The sequence below is a fragment of the Chrysochloris asiatica genome, unplaced genomic scaffold (genome assembly GCF_000296735.1).
Source record: "Chrysochloris asiatica unplaced genomic scaffold, ChrAsi1.0 scaffold00187, whole genome shotgun sequence".
NCBI lineage: Eukaryota > Metazoa > Chordata > Mammalia > Afrosoricida > Chrysochloridae > Chrysochloris > Chrysochloris asiatica.
In genome coordinates, this window is record NW_006408705.1 from 4192545 (window position 1) to 4213148 (window position 20604).

The window sequence follows — 20604 nt, forward strand, 5'->3', positions numbered from 1 at the left end:
TTTGAAACTACCAGCTGTTCCGTGGGAGAAAGATGAGGCTTTCTGCTCCCATAAAGATTTACAGCCTCAGAAACCTTGTACAGGGTTGCTATGAGTTGGAACCGACTCCATGGCACATAACCACCACCACCATTGCATTAGGCAAGTCTGCTGCACAAGACCTCTTTAAAGTATTGAAGAGAAAAGATTTCAGTTTGAGGACTAAGGTGTGCCTGGTGCAATCCATGGTATTTTCAATAACCTCATATGCATGTGAAAGTTGGACAATGAATAAGAAAGACCATAGGAGAATTGATGTATCTGAGTTATGGTGTTACAGGAGAATATTGAAACTATCAAGGACTGCCAAAAGAACAAACAGATCTGTGTTGGAAGAAGTACAGCCAGAGTACTCTTTGGAAGTCAGGATTGCCAAACTTCATCTCTCACACTTTGAACATATTATCAGGAGGGTCCAGCCCCTGAAGAAGGACATCATGATTGGTATAGTGGATGGTTGGCAAATAAGAGGAAGATCCTCAACCAGATGGATCGCACAGTGGCAGCAGCAATGGAATCAGGTATAGTAATGATTGTGAGGTTGACACAGGACCTAGTAGTGTTTCCTTGTGTTGTGCATAGGGTTGCTATGAGTTGGTACTGACTGGATGGCATTTAACAACAAACAACAATGGGCAAAATATTGAAAAATGCAGAAATCACCAAAAGAAGATGGAAGGAATACACAGAGCCACTGTACCAAAAAGAAATAATTGATTTTCAACCATTTCAAGAGGCAGCATATGATCATGAGCCAATGATACTGAAGGAAGAAGTCCAAGGTGCATTGAGTGCACGGCAAAGAACAAGGCTCTGAGAATTGATGGAATACAAATTGAAATATTTCAACAAACTGCTGTGGCACAGGAGGCACTAACTCATCTCTGCCAAGAAATTTGGAAGACAACTATCAGGCCAACTGACTGGAAGAGATCCATATTTGTGCCGATTCCAAAGAGAAGTTACCCAACGGAATGTAGAAGTCATGTAGCAATATCATTAATACCTCATACAAGTAAAAGTTTTGCTAAAGATAATCCAAAAATGGCACCAAATGTACACTGAAAGAGAAATGCCAGAGGTTCAAGCCAGATTAAGACAAAGTCATGGAACAAAGACTATCATTCTTGGGTAAAAGCAGAGAATACCAGAAAGATGTTTACCTGTGCTTTATTGAGTATGTAAAGGTTTCGATTTTGTGGATTATGGCAAGCTATTGGCAATGTTGTGGAGGATGAGTATCTATGAACACTTAATTGTGCCTATGAGGAACTTGTACATAAACCAAGAGCCAGTTGTTGGAACAGAATAAGGGATCACTGAATGGTTTAAAATTAGGAAAGGTGTGCGTCAGTGTTGCACTCTTTTGCCATATTTATTCGATCTCTATACTAAACAAATAATTTGAGAAGATGGATTATATGAAGAAAATTGTGGCATCAGGATTGGAGGAAGACTCATTAACAATCTGTGATATATAGATAATACAACCTTGTTTGCTGAAAGTGAAGAGAACTTAATGATGAAGTTCAAAGACCACAGGTTGCATCTGAATGTAAAGAAGATGAAAATCCTCACCAATGGATCAATATACAACATCCATATCAACAGAGAATAGAACAAATGTCAGAGACTCCATCTTGTTCAGATCATGTATCAACTTTCATGAAAGCAGCAGTCAAGAAGCTAAACGATGTTATTGCATTGGGCAAACCTGCTGCGCAAGACTTCTTTAAAGTGTTGAGGAGCAAAGATGTCAGTATGCCTGACTCAAGCCATGGTATTTTCAATGACCTCAGGTGTATGTGAAAGTTGGACAGTGAATAAGGAAGACCATAGAAGAATTGATGCATTTGAGTTATCGTGTTGGACAATATTAAAAGTACCATGGACTGCCAAAAGAACAAACTGATATGTGTTGGAAGAAGTATAGCCAGAATGCTTCTTGGAAGTCAGGATGGCCACACTTCATGTCTCATACTTATTGTCAGGAGGTACCAGTTCCTGGAAAAAAATATCATGTTTGGTAAAGTGGAGGGTCAGAGAACAAGAGGAAGACCCCAACTAGATGCATTGGTACAGTGGCAGCAGCAGTGGGCTCAAATGTAGCAATGATTGTGAGGTTGGCCCAGGACTTGGTAGTGCTTCGTTGTGTTGTGCATAGAATCCTTATGAGTTAGTATCGACTCCATGGCACCTAACAAAAGGAAACAACATTCCAGAACAAGGTTAAGAGGACTGTAATGTTAAGAGAAGCACCTTGAACCTACCTGGAATCATATTGTCAAGTGCGTACTCTAGACTGAAACCCTTGAAGGAAGTCTTATATCCACAACATCTAACACAGTACCTAAAACTGTTTGTTTGCTTGGAAACCTTCAATTTGACCATCCCCTTGACGCTGCTCTCACAGTGTGCACGTCAATGTTATTCTATCCCTGTATGAAATCTCTATTGAAAACTGGCCCTCAAAGTCTTTCAAAGAGTGTTAACCTTCTTCCCCCAGGAGGAGAAAATTTTCTCCACCTACATATAAACTCCAAGAAGCATTGCACTGCTGAGATTAAGCATCTCTTAGCTGGTGTATTTTATGGCTGAATTGTTTGTCTTGGTATGTAAGCCTCTGGGGCATAACCATTTCTTCTTATGAGTCTAGTTCAGTACTCAGCACACTGTCAGCACTCAACCCAAAATAAATCATCATAATAATAGTCATAAACATAAATCAGGGGAGCACAATTCAACTTATTTATAGCCTTACAGGAGAAGCACAATAGAAAAAGTGCAGTTATTTTCCATCATATTATCCTATATCATTTCCAAGCAAAATGTCATATTGTCCACTAGTGTGTAACCAGGTAATGAAGGATTCTGGTGTAACCTGCAGATTCTGAGGGGTGAGAGTTAAATGATGTGAGGCTAGAGGCTTACATTTCCTAACTTTCTGTAATTAAAATCTGAATTTCTAGGGCTTATTAAGATAATATTTAACATATAATTATCTTGACATTTTAAAAGGGAAAGTGTTTAAGACAAATTATGTAGCAATATTTAATCACTAAAATTTACTTGTTCTGCTCCTTTTTTTTCAAAGGTCTGCTCTGTGATTTTCAAGGTGAAAACCCAAAATTTAACAAAGATTTTAATCTCATAGAGGATGTTTGATTAGTTAGTGGGTTTTCCTTTGCACATAGCACACCTCTCTGCACAGGGTGCTCTTGCCATGTCTAAATCAGGGTCATTCTTTATGTTGGGTTTGTCATTCTATATGATTTTCTACCAAATTTTTCTAGTAGGCACATTTTTCTTTTTAACTTAGAGAATTTTGAAAGCACAGACACCATTATATCCACCACCCAGAATAAACCACTTACACATTTTGATAGATTTGCTTGCAGACTTTTTGCTAATCATATACATTACATTACACAAATAATAAATAACTCCATTTTCCTTTTTTAAAAATGGGAACATTTCTGATCGAGTTGAAGTCCTCTTTGAACACCTAAATTGTGCTCTCACTTGTTTTCATTGCTGTTGTTAAGTGCTGTTCAGTTGGCTCCAATTCATAGTGACCCTATGCACAACAGAAAGAAACACTGCTCGGGTCCTGCACCATCCACAGTTGTCGTTACACTTGAGCCTATTGCTGCTGCCAATGTGCCAATCCATCTTCTTGGGGGTCTTCCTCTGTTTTGCTGACTCTCCACTTGATCTAGCATGATGCCCTTCTCCAGGGACTGGCCTCTTCTGACAGCATCTGAAGTATGACAGAAGTCTTGCCATCTTGACACCTAAGGAGCATTCTGGCTGTACTTCTCCCAACACAGATTTGTTTGTTTTTCTGGTGGTCCAGAGTATTTTTTATTGTTCTTCAGCACCAAACTCAGATGCATCAATTCTTCTACAGTTTTCCTTATTTATTGTCCACATTCATGTGTATGTGAGGCCATTGAAAATATCATGGCTTGGGTCAGGTACACCTTAGTCCTCAAACAGACATCTGTACTCTTGAACACTTTAAAGAGATCTTGTGCAGCAGAGTGGCTTAATGCAATAAGTCGTTTGATTTCTTGATTGCTGCTTGCTTGAATGTTAGTTGTGAATCCAAGAAGAATGAAATCTTTGACAACTTCAATCTTTTCTCCATTTATCATGATGTTATTTATTGGTCCAGTGGTGAGGAATTTTGTTTTCTTTACACTGAGGTGCAGCCCATACTGAAGGATGTGGTCTTTGATCTTCATCAGTAAGGCTTCTTAGTCCTCTTTGCTTTCAGCAAGCAAGATTGTATCACCTGCATATCACAGGTTGCTAATGAGTCTTCTTCTAATCCTGATATCCAGATTCTTAGATTATTTGCTCAACATGGAGATTGAATAAATATAGTCAAACAATATGCTGCCACACACCTTTCCTGATTTTAAACCATTCAGTATCCCCTTGTTCTGTTTAACTGACTGTCTGTAGTCTACGTACAGTTCCTCATGAGCACAGTTAAGTGTTCTGAAACACCCCTTCTTCTTAATGTTATCTATAGTCTATCATGACACACACAATTGAAATTTTCCATTCAGCTCCTTATTTCTTACATTAGTTTTATCATCTCTACTCGGGAGAGCAACTTTCAGAGTCTCTCCTGACATTAATTTTGGTCTTTTCTTTCTTTCCTGTCTTTGTAATGACCTTTTGCTTTCTTCTTGTATAATGTTCTTGACGTCATTCCACAATTCTTCTGGTCTTTGGTCATTAATGTCTAATGCATCAAATCTGTTCTTGAGATGATCTCTAAATTCAAGTGGATATATTCAATGTCATGCTTTGACTCTCGTGGACTTGTTTTAATTTTCTTTAGCTACAGCCTGAACTTGCATATGAGCAATTGATAGTCTGACCCACAATCTACCCCTGGTCTTGTTTTATTTATTGTTATTTATTGGTTGATTATATGGAGCTTTTCCGTTGTCTCTTCCCATAGATGCAGTCAGTTTGATTCCTGTGTATTCCGTCTGGTGAGGTCCATGTTTATAGTTATCTTTTATGTAGTTTAAAAAAAGGTATTTGCAATGACTATGTCATCGGTCTTGCAAATTTATCATTTCTATAAATTCCATCTCCAGCATTAGTTCTATCACCAAGACCATGCTTTTCAACTACTGATCTTTCTTTTTGTTTTCACCCTTTGCTTCCAATCACCAGTAATTATCAATACACCTTGATTATTTATTTGATCAATTTCAGACTGAAGAAGTTGGTACAGTTCTTCAATTTTATCATCACAGACTTTAGTGGTTGGTGCATACATTTGAATAATAGTGATATTAACTGGTGTTTTTTTTTTTTTTTTTTTTTTTGTAGAAATATGGATAGTGTCTTATCACAGGCAGCACTGTACTTCAAGATAGATCTTAAAAAATACAGTATTGCTTTGAAAAATAAAAAGCATTATATAATATGTAGTTTTGGAGTCCTGGTGATGTAGTGGTTTACATGTTGGACTGCTAATGACTAGGTAAGCTGTTTGAACCTACCAGTTGCTCCATGGAAGAAAGATGAGAATGTCTGTTCTGGTAAATATTTATAGCTTTGGAAGCCCGAAGGAGCAGTTCTTCTCTAGCCTATACAGTCACCATGAGTTGGAATTGACTCAGTGGCAATGGGTTTGGATATGCATTTTTATACAACTAACTTTTTAAAACAAATTCAAATATGTTAATAAACACACTCTAGCTAGTTAATTCCTACAATAGTCCATCTCTTGAATATACCTTTTTTTGAATGACAATAAAAAATAAATTTATTGAGAACTATGTAGCAAACATCACTGTGTGATCATTTTATATATAAACCCATACCATTCCAACACATAGAGACTTTATATAGGGTTTCTGAAGCTGCAATCTTTATGGGAGGAAACGGCCTCATCTTTCTCCTACGGAGCACGGCTTGTGGGTTTGAACTGATGACTTTGTGGGGGTAGTAGTCCAGTTATAATCCTGAAGTGCCATCAGGGATCCTTCATTTTGCACAACAATTGGCACAATAGTCCTGTAAAGTACATGCTTGTCTTAGCCAGAGTCACCTAGAAAACAGAGCCTGAAACAAAATTAAATGCCCATGTTTTATTTGGGAAAGGCAAACTCAGGCTAAGAGAGTGAGGCAGACAGGATAGAATGGGGGCTAATGCAAGGTGCTCTGTACCAGACTGGGCACTGCTTCATGACAAGTGGCACAGCAAGTGTGTCCATGAACTATGTGGGAGCGTCCTACAAGACTGCACTATTTGGAGCTTTCTCCCACTAGATTGTACCCTCAAGTGTTGAGTCCCTCATATTTCTGGGTTGATAGTGGCTTCTTAGGATTCCAGATCCCATTGCATTTCAGTCAATGGGGGCCAGCGAGCACTAACCGGTTTCAAGCTAGGAAGTGACATAAGATAAAGAGCTTAGATAAACCCCTACTCCCAGTACTGTGTTAAGCTCAGCCACCTGGTCTAGCTCAGCCAAGTAGGTAGCCTCCAGAGAGATGAGGGCATCCATGACAGAGAGGAACATTGAGGAGTCCCTGACTGAGCTTTACTTGAGCTTCAACTGTGCCCCATAATCTTTCTGTCTTCATCTAAGCCTACCCCAACCAAAGAGACTAGCTGATCAGAAGCCAAAATGAAGGGAAGAGGGAAATTGAACTAAAGATTAGGCACAGGAGGACCATCCACCTCCATCTGCTCATTGTTGACCTGTGGCTCTGGGGATTCAGTATATGAGTCCTTTGGTGTTGTTTGAGATGGTCTGATTTCATGAACTGTTGGCCACACTGGACACATTTATGTGGTTGATATCTGGTATGTATCATATGTTGTCCAATCTCATCAGAACGGGAAAAAGTCCAGTGACATCCTTCCCAATTGTAACTATAGGGTCTTTCACCTGTTTGTTTTTGCTGGTGACTCACAAGATGGGAACACTTGGTGAAAAGTTTTTCCATGGTTCTCAAAATGGCAGGCATAGGGCCTTAAAACTGGGGGTCTCCCCCTGGATACTCCTTCCTGGGACCTGGAATTCTGTTCTGCCCTCTGTGGATTAGGTAGAGGGTCTTCAGTCAGGAAAGGGTCTTCCTGAGTATCTGAGTGGTTTATAGGAGAGCCCTGGGATCCTAAATCCAGCAATGGTGAGGATACAGATGGGGACATCACAAGACTTAGGGGATTGCTGGGAGCAACATCTTAGTCAAAGAGGGGTACATTGCCTGGGTCCCAGTAGAAGACATACTTGGGGTCAGTAACATTGTATTGGTTACAGAAGCTGTGTTAGAAGATATAGCTGGGGGTCCAGAATAAGGCATTAATGGGGCCCTAGTGTTGGACATTGGGTTTGCATTGGGCGTAGAGATGGGTGGCCTATTGAAGGGTATCCTTGGATTGCCACTGAAGGTCAAGGGAACCCTTGGAACATTGTGCTCTCCTGAGGGCATCATCTGGGACTCACTCGAAGCCATCGATTCTGACTGGGAGAAAGATACTCCCTGATAGTAAATCTCTGGGAAAGCATAAGAGCTTCTTGAGGATGGTAGTTCACACCATGCTCAGGCATCGACATACTGAACTGTGACCTCGCTTTACCCACATTCTGCCTGGGTGCTTCAGTAGACACCAAGGGGGTTCTCATTCGTTCTGTGTCCTGTGGAAAGTGTTGAATGCCTGGTGGGCCATGGTTCCAAGAGTTTTACATTCCACTGCTTCCAGGAGATAGAGACATGTCCAGGAGGGACGTTGACTGATTGGTAACCACCTCGGGTTGGTTCTGCATCGCTTTCTGCCACTGACTCAGTTTCTCGGCCTCTTGCTCCACTTCGGCTTCGAATCTGTTGTGCTACGTACTGTGTACATGTTCAGACCCACCTCAGACCAGAACTGAGTGTTACCGCTGTGGCGTCGCAGCTCGGGTCTCAGGGCACCACCACGCCACAATCACTGAGCTCAGCTTCTCTTGAATACACATTTTATCCATTATTTTATTGTAATGGACATCTTAGCGTGTTTTTTTAAATTTTTTATTAGATATCTATAAGTGTAAAAATGGTTGTAGTGTGTTAACGTTTAAATTTTTTTTTTTTTTTTAAATTTTAGCAGGCAGTTCAAAGTGAATGTTCTAATTTACACAGCCACTACTACTGTGCAAATGTCTGTCTTTACACAACCTTGTGAATGCTTAGTATCTTCACATGTTAATGATTTTACCTGTCTGGTTGATGCAGAATTATCACTAATGATTTAATTTGCATTTCCCTTGTTATTAGTGAGGGTGGATTTATTTTCATATATATATATATTTTAAGTTTTATTGTGAATTATGTGACGGTTTACATGGGAGAACATCAGCTTATTTTCATATTTTTTTGCTCATTTGTATTTATTGTTGAATAAATTGTGTGTTTATATCCTTTGTTTATTTTACTATTGGATTGTCCCTTCCGTATTAATTATTAGGTGTCCTGGTGTAGCACTGGAGGATAAGCACTTGACCTCAAGGTCAGTTTGAACTGCAAGGTTGGCAGTTCAAACTCACCAGTCACTCTTTGGAAACCCTAAATGCTATGAGTCAGAACTGATTCAATGGCACTTAATAATAAACAACAGCATTAATTATTAGGAGTTCTAATATGCTCTGGATATATGGATAAATATGTTTTGTTTTTCATATTTAGTTCAAATATACTACAAAACCTGTTTTATTTTTGTCTTTGAACTTTATTTGTTGTTGTTGTTGACAATTTGAGTAGGATCTGACTCATAGCAATCCTGTATAGGGCTTCTGAGACTGTAAATCTTTCTGGGAGCAGAAAGTCTCATCTTTTTCCTGTGGAGAGGCTGGTAGACTTGAACGGCTGATCTGTGGCTTGCAATCCAGTGCTTCTTCTATGGAGTCCTGCTCCCTAAACTTTATTTGTTGTTACTGTTAAGTGCCGTCGAGTTGGTTCTGGCCCATAGTGACCTGTATAGGGTTTCCAAGGAGCAGCTGGTGAGCTTGAACAGCCGACCTTGCAGTTCAAATGGCTTTGCAGTCTGGTGTGTTAACCCACAGTGTGACACCAGGACTCCTTAAACTCTATTAAAGTTTATTTAGTAGGTGTCTTTTATTTAAAATAGTTAAAACATTTCAGGTAAACAAATTCATATATATTTTCTTTTCTAGCTTTTGTTTTTAAACATTTTTGAAAGACAAATTTAGTTACTTTTCCCTCCTAACTGCAATAATAGCTCCGTAATTTTGGATCTTAGTTTGGTCAGATGTGAAATCAATGTCGAGTTGGAATTTGGTTAATAGATGGTCCTAATGGAATTAAAATATCAAAGGAGAACTGTAGAAAGTATCTAATATGTGCACCTGATTTAACAAAGTGGAGGTGCCATTTTCTTTTTCATCAATAATTTTATGCTTGAGCTTACTATATTTAGCAGTTGGATGCCCCTATTTTGATTTTCAGCATCACCTAATTAAACATTTGGCCATCTCTTTTGAATGCCTTTCTCTTTCCGCCACTAAAATTTTAATAGCAGTTGATAGTGAACAAACCAAAGCTATGGTCACTGAGAAGTACTCTGAATACAAGGAAAAATGGGCTTCAGAATTGGAATTATCACGGTTATGCACATGAGAAAAATCTCACTTCTACTTTGCTACCTTATGTACATATGGCCTCCTGTGTTTTGACAGTACAATTTGTATGTCCAGTGAAATCTTCTGGCAGGTTTTTTCTTTTCTGCTTTATTGGGAGTAAGATATCAGGATAGTATATCAAGTGTGGGACAATTAGAAGATTGGCAAAGTCTAGCATCATTACTATCCAAATCTGGGCTGGAAGAAGTACAACCAGAATGTTCTTAGAAGCCAAGATGACCAGACATCATTTCTCATACTTCTGACATGCTAGTAGGAGGGACCATCCCCTGGAAAAGGACATTATGCTTGGTAAAGTGGAGGGTCAATGAAAAAGAGGGAGACCCCTAATGAGATGGATTAGCACAGTGGCAGCAGCAACGGACTCCAGCATAACAGTGATTGTGAGGACGGTGCAGGGCTGGGCAGTGTTTCATTCTGTTGTGCAGAAACGTCACTATTTGTAGGAACCCACCTGATGGCACCAAACACCACCACCAACAAGGTTTTCAGCAATGGAAGCAGAGTACAGACTCCTAGTAAGAGAGAGACTCCTGGGGTGATGCTGTGCACTGGGGCCAGCCTCCAGTTTTGTTACGTGTGTCAGTAAAAACTCTGTAAGAATGCTATCCAGTGCTTATTGCGTGGTGATAACCTCTTACTCTAATAGATTTTGGCTTATTTTAGGTATCTTTGAATTGAAAAGTGTCATTGAAAATAATTGTTCAAGGAAGATTTAAATATAATTGTATGGCTAATATTATACGCTGTTGTTAACTGCTGTTGAGTTGGTTCCTATTCATAGTGACCCAGTATAGGGTTTCCAAGGAGTGGCTAGTGGGTTTGAACCGTCGACCTTGAGGTTAGCGGTGCACTGCTTATCCTACAATGCCACACTAGGAATCCTAATATTCCATTGTTGTTGTTAAGTGCCTTCGAGTCAGTTTGACTCATAGTGAGTCAAACTTGTATAGGGTTTCCAAGGAGTGATCAGTGGGTTCGAAACTCCGACCTTGTGGGTAGCAGCTTAGTGCTTATCCTATGGTGTCACACCATAACTCTATTATATGTTGTTGTTAAGTGCCACCAAGTTGGTTCCAACTCATAACAACCCTGTATAGCATTTTTGAGAAGCAGGTTATGGGTTTGAACTGCTCACTGTGTGTTTCAAAATCCAGTGCTGATCCTACAGGGCTACACCAGAAGTCCAACTCTATCATATGTTGTTGTTGTTGTTAGGTGCCATCAAGTTGGTACCGACTCATCGTGACCTTATTATGAACCTCAGAATGAAACACTGTCTGATCCTTGGCCAACCTCACTACTGTTGCCATGCTTGAGTCCATCAATGCTGCCATTTGTCTAATCCATTTCATTGGGGGTCTTCCTCTTTTTCTCTGACCTTCCATTTTACCAAACATGATATCCTTCTCCTGCGACTGCTCCCTCCTGACAATATGTCCAAGTATTAAGAGATGAAGTTTGGCCATCTTGGCCTCCAAGGAGCACTCTGGCTGCACTTCCTCCAAAACAGATCTGTTGGTTCTTTTGGCAGCCCATGGCACTTTCAATATTCTCCTCCAACACCATCACTCAAAAGTATCAATTCTTCTATGGTCTTCCTTATTCACTGTCCAGCTTTTGCATGCATATGAGGTTATTGAAAATACCATGGCTTGGGTCAGGCGCACCGTAGTCCTCAAGCTGACATCTTTGCTCTTCAACACTTTCAAAAGGTCCTGTGCAGCAGATTTGCCTAATGCAATACTTTATTTGACTGCTTGACTGCTGCTTCCGTGAGTGTTGATAGTTGATCCAAGAAGAATGAAGTCCTTGACAACTTCAACCTTTTCTCCATTGATAAGAAGGTTGTTTATTGGTCCAGTGGTGAGGATTTTTGTTTTCTTTACATTGAGATGTAATCCATACCAAAGGCTGGGCTCTTTGATCTTTATCAGTAAATGTTTTAAGTCCTCTTCACTTTTAGCAAGCAAGGTTGTATCTATCATCTGCATATCACAGGTTGTTAATGAGTCTTCCTCCAATCCTGATGCCACATTTTTCTTCATATAACCCAGCTTCTTGGATTATTTGCTCAGCATACAGGTTGAATAAGTATGGTGAAAGAATATAACCTTGTCACACATCTTTCTGCATTTTAAATCATTCAGTGTTCCCATATTCTGTTCGAACAACTGCCTCTTGGTCTAGGTACAGATTTCTCATGAGCACAAATAAGTGTTCCAGAATACTTCACCTATCACCAGCCGCTCATCAATCTACTCTTTATTTCTCTATATTTGCCTTTTATGTAAATTTTGTATAAAGGGAATAATATAGTATTGGCCTTTTATGACTGACTTCTTTCAAGGCTCATCCATATTGTAGCATATATTAGTATTACGTTCTTTATTATTGCCAAATAATATTCCATTGTATGAATATACAACATTTTGTTTACCTCTGTATCAGTTGATGGATGACTGTATTGTTACTATACTGATTGGTACTATAACTCTCATTTGATACTTGAGGAATTAGTGCAGAACTATATGCAGAATCCAGTGGCGTTTTTCATAATTTGAGAATGTCTCTTTTCAAATTCTTTCTTTTACCATGATATTGAGCACATCAGTGTAACAAGACAACAAGACTTGTTAGTTGACATTGAGCTGGTTTTGACGTATGCTGACCCAGCATATAACAGAACAAAATGCTGTCTGGTTCTGTGCCATTCTTATAATGTTTGAGCCCTTTCTTGCAGCCATTGTATCAATTTATCTAATGGAGGATTTCCCTTGTTTTTGTTTTCCTACTGCTCTGGTAGCGTAGTGGTTACGAATCGGGCTGTGAACCGCAAGGTCAGCAGTTCGAAACTACCAGCAGTTCCGCGGGAGAAAGATGAGGCGTTCTGCTCTCGTAAAGATTTACAGCCTCGGAAACCCTGTGCAGGGTCGCTATGAGTCGGAACCGACTCCACGGCACTCAACAACAACAACAACAACAACTGCTTTATCAGACATGATGACTTTTTTTTAGTGATTGATCTTTCCTGATGATGTGTCCAAAGCAAGCTTGCCAAACTCTTGTCATCTTTATTTCCCTCCTCTAAGATGGTTTTGTTTATTTTTTTGGTTGTTGTTGTTAAGTGCCATTGAGTTGATTCTGATTCTGACTCATAGAGACCCTGTATAGGGATTTCCATGGAGTGGCTGGTGATTTGAACAGCTGACCTGTGGTTCAAACCGACCTTTCGATTCAGTGCTTTATCCCACAGTTCCTCACCAGGATTCTTTCTTCTGATAGCCTATGGTATATTCATATTCTTTGCCAACAAAACAATTCAAATGCATAAAGTCTCTTCTGAACTTCCTTTTTCATGGTCCAACTTCCACATGCATATGAAGTGACTGGAAAGACCATGGCTTGAGTCAGGTACACCTGAGTCCTCAGACTGACATCTTTGCTCTTGAACACTTTAAAGAGGTGTTTTGCAGCACATTTGCCTAATGTAATATGTCATCTGATTTCCTGACTATTGCTTCCATGCATTGATTGTTGACCACTAAGGATGAAATCCTTGGTAACTTCAGTTTCTTTGTCATTTATTATAATGTTGTTGCTTGGTCCATTTGTGAGGTCTTTAGTTTTCTTTATGTTTTTATGTAATCATACTGATTGTCTTTTTATGGGTAAGTACTTCAGGTTGCCTTCACTTTTGCCAACCACGGTTGTGTCATCTGCACATCACATGTTGTTAATGAGTCTTCCTCCAATCTGGGTGCTGTGGTCTTCATACAGTTCAGCTATGACTTTTAGATTCATCTGAATGCCTCAACATAGAAATCATCAAAGCATATATACTTCAGAATCCCATTCATTGTCATCATGCTAGCCTGTTAGCTTTCAAAAGTTCGGTAGCTGATGAGAGTAAGCAAATTCCTGGATTACTTGTTAGCAAGTATTTCAAACCATGGTGAAATATGATGTTGTAATATTCTTCTATTTCCAAATTTACCAGAGCTTAGAGAGCTCTGTTTCCTTGTTCAATATATTAAATGTGGAAGACTATCTCAAACATAAAAACTAATTTGATGCTAATGATGAATGATAAAATTTATAATTTCATAACTTATTTTCATATTACTTTGTATATGTTATCAAGAATATAATGGAAGTTTTGAAATTGAATCTGGAAAATTCAATAAAAATCCTTCATACACAGAAGAAAGCACCAATTTATTTAAACAACTCTCCTTGGGATTTACAGATCATCATACTGTGCCAAATATATTATTAATGTTCCGATGAGCTGTCCCAAACATTGTACGTTCAGCTAACATTTCTCAAAGTTAATGATTTCTGTTACCTGATTGTAGGATGAACAGGCACACTAGATTCATAATTGTATATTTAGAAGGTATTCTAGGCATTGTTGCGCAGAACTCTTTAAAGAGGCCTGCTAATACACTAATGGAGTTCTGGTGTGGTGCTATGGGATAACGCACTGGACTGTAAGGTCAGTGTGAATCACAAGGTCGGTTGTTCAAATTCACCAGTCACTCCTTGGAAACCATACACAGGGTCGCTATATTCGAAATTGACTTGATGGCACTTAACAACTAGCAATACCTAACTTTCAAATCTTTTTAAAGTTGGGGAAACTGAGTCCTAAAGACTTTGTTAAAAGGCACAAAGTGAAGGTCAGTCTTCTTATGCTTCACCTGACTACCAACTAGTTATCTTAAAACTCAGCAGGTACCTCTGACAGAAAAAACATTCCTCACATCCTTTCACAACAGTCCTTTGATTTCCCAAATGTTTCCAGGATATTATAACTATCTGTCCGGTGAATTTACTTGATTGAATATGAACTTGACTATATCCTATTTTTCTATGCATGCCTAGTATCTAACACAAATCTAGAAACACATTGGATGCTCTATAAATATTTGTTGAATGAATTAAGATCCCATATTTTGAGTATTAATATTGCCACCTCATGTCATGACATTTTTTTGACATTTTTCACTGTGTTCTTTCATACTTTTATATCTCATAATTCAGGTTAGAGTGTTTTAAACTATGTTTTTAGCAGCAGAACAGTTTTCCATTGAGTAGCATCTTATAAGCTATCTCAAATAAAGAAGAGGTGACCTGACTGAAGCAGGAGCTGAGAAGTTCTGTGATAGTTAAGGTTTTGTTTCATCTTGACTAGCCCAGGATTCTCAGTGGTTTGACAGTTGAGATGTAGTTATTCAATAATGAGATCTAATACAGTGTAATTGACTCTATCATGTGTTCTGCTATATGCAACCAAGCAGTTGAAAGGATGTTTCCTCAGGGGTGTGACCTGCTTCCAATATATTAGACAGTCAAAGCTATTTTGCTTTCTGCTGAGTCTGGATCTTCCATCTGGCTTGTTCTCTGACCTCCAGTTCTTTGGGTTTGAGCCAGTGGCCTGCTCTATTACCTGCTGATTCTGAAAGTCATCGGCATCCTGCCTATCTGCCTGCCTGTCAGGCCTGCCTGCCTGCCAGTCTTGGTTCATCTAACCTGAACTTGGGATTCTCCAACTTCTACATTTGTAAGCCATTTCCTTGGTATAAACTTAGCTTTATATATATACACACACACATATATAAGTTTCACTGGTTTTGCTTCTTTACAGAACTCAGCCTAAGACATTTGGTATGAAGAGTAGTTCTAGAGAAATATAATCACAAGGACAATTTTTCTAATTTGGTTCTCAAATCTGACTAATTTTAAAGGCACCAATAACTCTGCTTCCACTAGTAAAGAGGGTGAGGGTGCTGATACATGGCATGAGGTGGCAATATTAATACGCAAAATGTCACCACCTATAGAACATGGATATGACATGTAGTCCTGGTATGTAGTGTGTAGTGTTGTGGGTTATTGTTCTAGACTGCAAGGTCGGTTTGAGCCACAAGGTCCGCAGTTCAAGCTCACCAGCTGCTCCTTAGAAACCCTATACAGGGTTGTTATGAGTCAAAACTGGCTTGATGGCACTTAACAATAAGAGTTCATGTATTGGAGAAGTGAAGCTCTGGGTGATCATGTGTATTAGACTTTTCTGCAATTTTGTCAGGATGAGAATTATAGAAAAACTGGTTGCTGTTGTTTTGAAGTGCCATTGAGTCAGTTCCGACTCATAGTGACCCTGTATTGGGTTTCTGAGGAGCAGCTGGTGGGTTTGAATTGCCAACCTTGTGGTTCACAGTCCAGTTCTGATCCTACAGCACCATACCAGGAGAGAAGCTGGTTGGTTGGTCCTAATTACAATAGAGCAAAGTGATGAGTTCAGGATTCAGGAGTGGTGCTCAAGTACCACGTAAAAGACCTCTAAGTTTCCACTTGTGCTCTGAGAGAAAGTCTTATTATTATTATTTTTTTAGTAGCAGTGCTGATAGTGCTGAAAACCAAACCCAGAGTCTTACTGTAAGAGTGGCTGAGTTACAATGCCAGTTGAATTCCCAACCTGGAATGGTGTCTGATGTTAAAGTGAGGGTATTGATTGGGAAGAAATGGAATCCTGACCTGAAATTTGGGGTGGGCACATACAGGCTGATAATCAGGAAACTGAACACAAAGGGTCAGGAAGTGCCATTGAATCACTCTTTTCAACAGCAACATCCCTACCATCTGAAGAGATTACTCCATTATCCCCTGTGCCTACACTTGATGTGATTAGCCAAACTATGCTTGCTGAGATGATGTCTGAGGCATTGCCTGCTACATTGTCTATGGTAGATGTCTTCCAAGACATTGCTGAATGTTTCCCGGAGACACCTCTACCAAATATTATTTCTAGATCTATAACTAGATAAAGTCTCATTGAGTCCCAAAAGGTGAAGTACAGATTAGGACCCAGAAAGAAGTATGTTATACTCCAAAAGAACTGCTTGATTTTTCTAATATGTACAGAAAATATGTATGAGAATGGCTATTAAGGGTGTAGGATAATGGTGCAAGGAACATAGGATAGATCAGTCTGAATTTATTGAGATTGGTCCATTAAGCACAGATTTTTCATTCAATGTTTCAGCTCAAGAGGTTAGGGGAGGATCTAATAGTTTATTTGGTGGGTTCCCTGAAACATGGACTGCACGGTAGCCTACAATATAGCAAGTTGAAGTACCAGACTTGCCTTGGTATTCTGTAGAGGAAGGAATCTAAAGACTTTGGGAAATAGACATGTTTGAGTGTATTTGTCAGAAGAAACCCATAAACCCACACATAGAGTGCCCAGAGGACACAGCTTTCACTACAACAGTAAGAAACAAATTTGTGAAGGGAGCCCCAGACTCTTGAAGACTACTGTGATTGCTGTTTTACATAAACCAGATATGACAATAGAAACTGCCCTAACTGAATTAAGACACCTAACTACTGTGGGTCTGATTGGATCCTATGGTGGTAGGGATTGAGTGACAGCACAATGCTGATAAAACCAAGGTAGATGTAGTTACCACAATAGAGAGTAGTAATCAGAATAGCTTGACTCAAGTGGACTTATGACATTGGCTACTTAGGCAGGGAGTACCTAGAAGTGGCATAGTTGGGTAACCAACTAATATTTACTTGAACTGTACAAGAGGAAGAATTCTAGGTCAAGTGAATGGCAGTCTAACTTCAACTACCAGAAAAGAAAGTCACAGCATCTCAATCAATTTGAAGATTTAAATCCGTTACAGATCATCTACACACTACCCCATAGCCAATTTCAAGATCTACCTTGAAGTATAATGTTGTCTGTGATAGGATAGCATATATACAGCTACACTGAAGACCAGAGTCCTGGTGTAGTGCTTCAGGATGAGCAATGGACTGCAAGGTTGGTTTGAATCACAATGTCAGCAGTTCAAACTCACCAGAAGCTCCTTAGAAACCCTATACAATATCCTATGAGTCAGAATGGACTCAATAGCACTTAGCAACAACAAGGGAGACCAATTAATACCATTATTATTCAAATTTATGCACCAATCACTAAAGCCAGAGATGATGAAATTGAAGAATTCTGCCAACTTCTTCAGTCTGTAATTGATCAAATATGCCATCAAGATGTATTGATAATTACTGGTGATTGGAATGCAAAAGTTGGAAACAAACAGGTAGAGTCAGTTATTGGAAAATATGGTCTAGGTGATAGAAATGACGCTGGAGATTATATGATAGAATTCTGCAAAACCAATGACTTCTTCATTGCAAATATTATTTTTACACAACATAAAAGACAACTATGCAAATGGACTTCATTATACAGATGAAATACACAGAAATCAAATTCAATACATCTGTAGAAAGAGATGATGGAAAACTCCATATCATCAGTCAAAACAAGGGCAGGGCAGACTGTGGAACAGACCATCAATTGCTCATATGTAAAAAAAGTCCATGAGAGCCAAAATATAACCTTGAATACATCCCAACTACATTTAGAGATCATCTCAAGAATAGATTTGATACATAGACACTAATGATCAAAGACCAGAAGAGTTGTGGGATGACATCAAGAACATCATACAGGATGAAAGCAAAAGGTCATTAAGAAGAACAATAAAGAAGGAAAAGATGAAAATGGATGTTAGAAGAGACTCTGAAACATGCTCTCCAGCATAAAGATGCTAAAGCAAATGGAAGAAAATAGGTGGTAAAAGAGCTGAACAGAAAATTTCAAAGTACCGCATGAGAAGTCTAAGTCAACTATTATAGTGCAATGTGCAAAGACCACCAAAAGGGAAGAACATGCTCAGCTTTAATCAAGCTGAAAGAACTGAAGAAAAAATTTAAGCCACAACTTGCAATATTAAGAGTCTAGCGGTAACATGGAGACCTGGTGTGGCTCAGAGGGTTAATGTGCTGGACTGCAAAGTTGGTTTGAATGGCAAAGTTGGCTGTTCAAGCTCACCAGCCACTCCTCGGAAACCCTATACAGGGTAGCTATGAGTCAGAACCAACTCGTTGATGTTCAACCATTTCAAGAGGTAGCATATAATCAAGAGCCAATGATACTGAAGGAGGAAGTACAAGGTGCATTGAAGGAATTGGCAAAGAACAAGGCACCAGGAATTGATGGAATAAAAATTTCAAGAAAGTGAGGTGGCACAGGAGGCACTCATCTCTGCAAGAAATTTGGTAGACAACTATTTGGCCGACTGAATGGAAGAGATCCATATTTGTGCCCATTCCAAAGAGAGATGACCCAACATAATGCGGAAATCTTCAGACAATATCTTTGATATCCCATGCGTGTAAAGTTTTTCTAACAGTAAAACAGAAATGGCTACAATCGTAAATTGACAGAGAACTTCCAGAGGTTCAAGCTGGATTCAGAAGAGGCTGTGGAATGAGATATCGTTGTTGATGTCTGATGGATCTTGGCTGAATGCAGACTATCAGAAAGATGTTTACTGTGCTTTACTGACTACACAAAGGCTTTTGATTGTGTGGATCATGACAAGCTATGGACAACATTACGAAGTATGAGTATTCCAGAACACTTAATTGTGCTCATGAGGAATCTGTACCTGGACCAGGTTGGAAGCCACTCAAAATTTGACTGGGAAAGAGCTGCCTCCTCAAAGTAGAGTTGACTGTGATGACGCGAATGGTCTTCCCTGTAGGCTCATGGATATTATCCTATTGCAGACAGCGTTGTACCTCATGACTAATCTGGATATGTTCTTTTTGACAATGAATGCAACACCATTTCTCTTCAATTTGTCATTCCCGTTATAGTAAACCATGTGGTTGTCAGATTCAAAAATGGCCAATATCAGGCCATTTCAGCTCACTAATGCCTGAGATATCGATGTTTATGCGTTCTATTTCATTTTTGACAATTTCCAATTTTCCTGCATTCAGACTTTGTACATTTCAAGTTCCGATTATTAATGGATGCTTACAGTTGTTTCTTTTCCCTTTGAATTGTTTTCCCTCAGAAAATGAAGGTCCCACGAACTTTACTCCATTCATATCATCACGGTGAACTCTACTTTGAGGAGGCAGCTCTTCACCAGTCACATTTTGAGTTCCTTCCAACCTGAGCAACTCATTTTCTGACACTACATCTGACAGTGTTTCTTTGCTATTCATAAGGTTTTCAGTGACTAAATATTTGGAAATAGTTCATCACTCCTTCTTCCTAGTCTGTCTTCCAGTTCAATCCAGATTCAGAAGAGGACATGAAGCAGGGATATCATTGCTGATGTCCAATGGATCTTGGCTGAAAGCAGAGAATACCAGGACGATGATTATCTGTGCTTTATTGACTACACAAAGGCTTTTGATTGTGTGGCTCATGACAAGCTATTGACAACATTGTGAAATATGGATGTTCTGGAACATTTAATTGTGCTCATGAGGAATCTGTACATGGACCAAAAGTCAGTTGTTTGAACAGAACATGGGAACATAGAATGGTTTAAAATTAAGAAAGGTGTGCGACAGGGTTGTATTCTTTCACCATACTTATTCAACTTCTGTGCTGAGCAAATAATCCAAGAAGCTGGGTTATATGAAGAACAATGTGGTCAGGATTGGAGGAAGACTTATTAACAACCTGCGATATGCAGATGATACAACTTTGGTTGCTGAAAGTGAAGAGGACTTATAACATTTACTGATGAAGATCAAAGAGCACAGTCTTCATTATGGATTACATCTCAATGTAAAGAAAACAAAAATCAGCACCAGTGGACCAATAAATAACATTCTTATCAATGGATAAAAGGTTGAAGTTGTCAAGAACTTCATTCTTCTTGGATTAACTAGCAACACTCATGGAAACAGCAGCCAAGAAATCAGATGACATATTGCATTGGGCAAATCTGCTGCATAAGACCTTTTTAAAGTGTTGAAGAGCAAAGATATCAGCTTGAGG

General features: G+C 39.2%; 1 pseudogene; it reads right to left on the reverse strand.

Moving 5' to 3' along the window:
• Positions 1-6394: 6394 nt before the first annotated feature.
• LOC102816032 lies at positions 6395-7533 on the reverse strand (annotated as a pseudogene).
• Positions 7534-20604: the final 13071 nt, after the last annotated feature.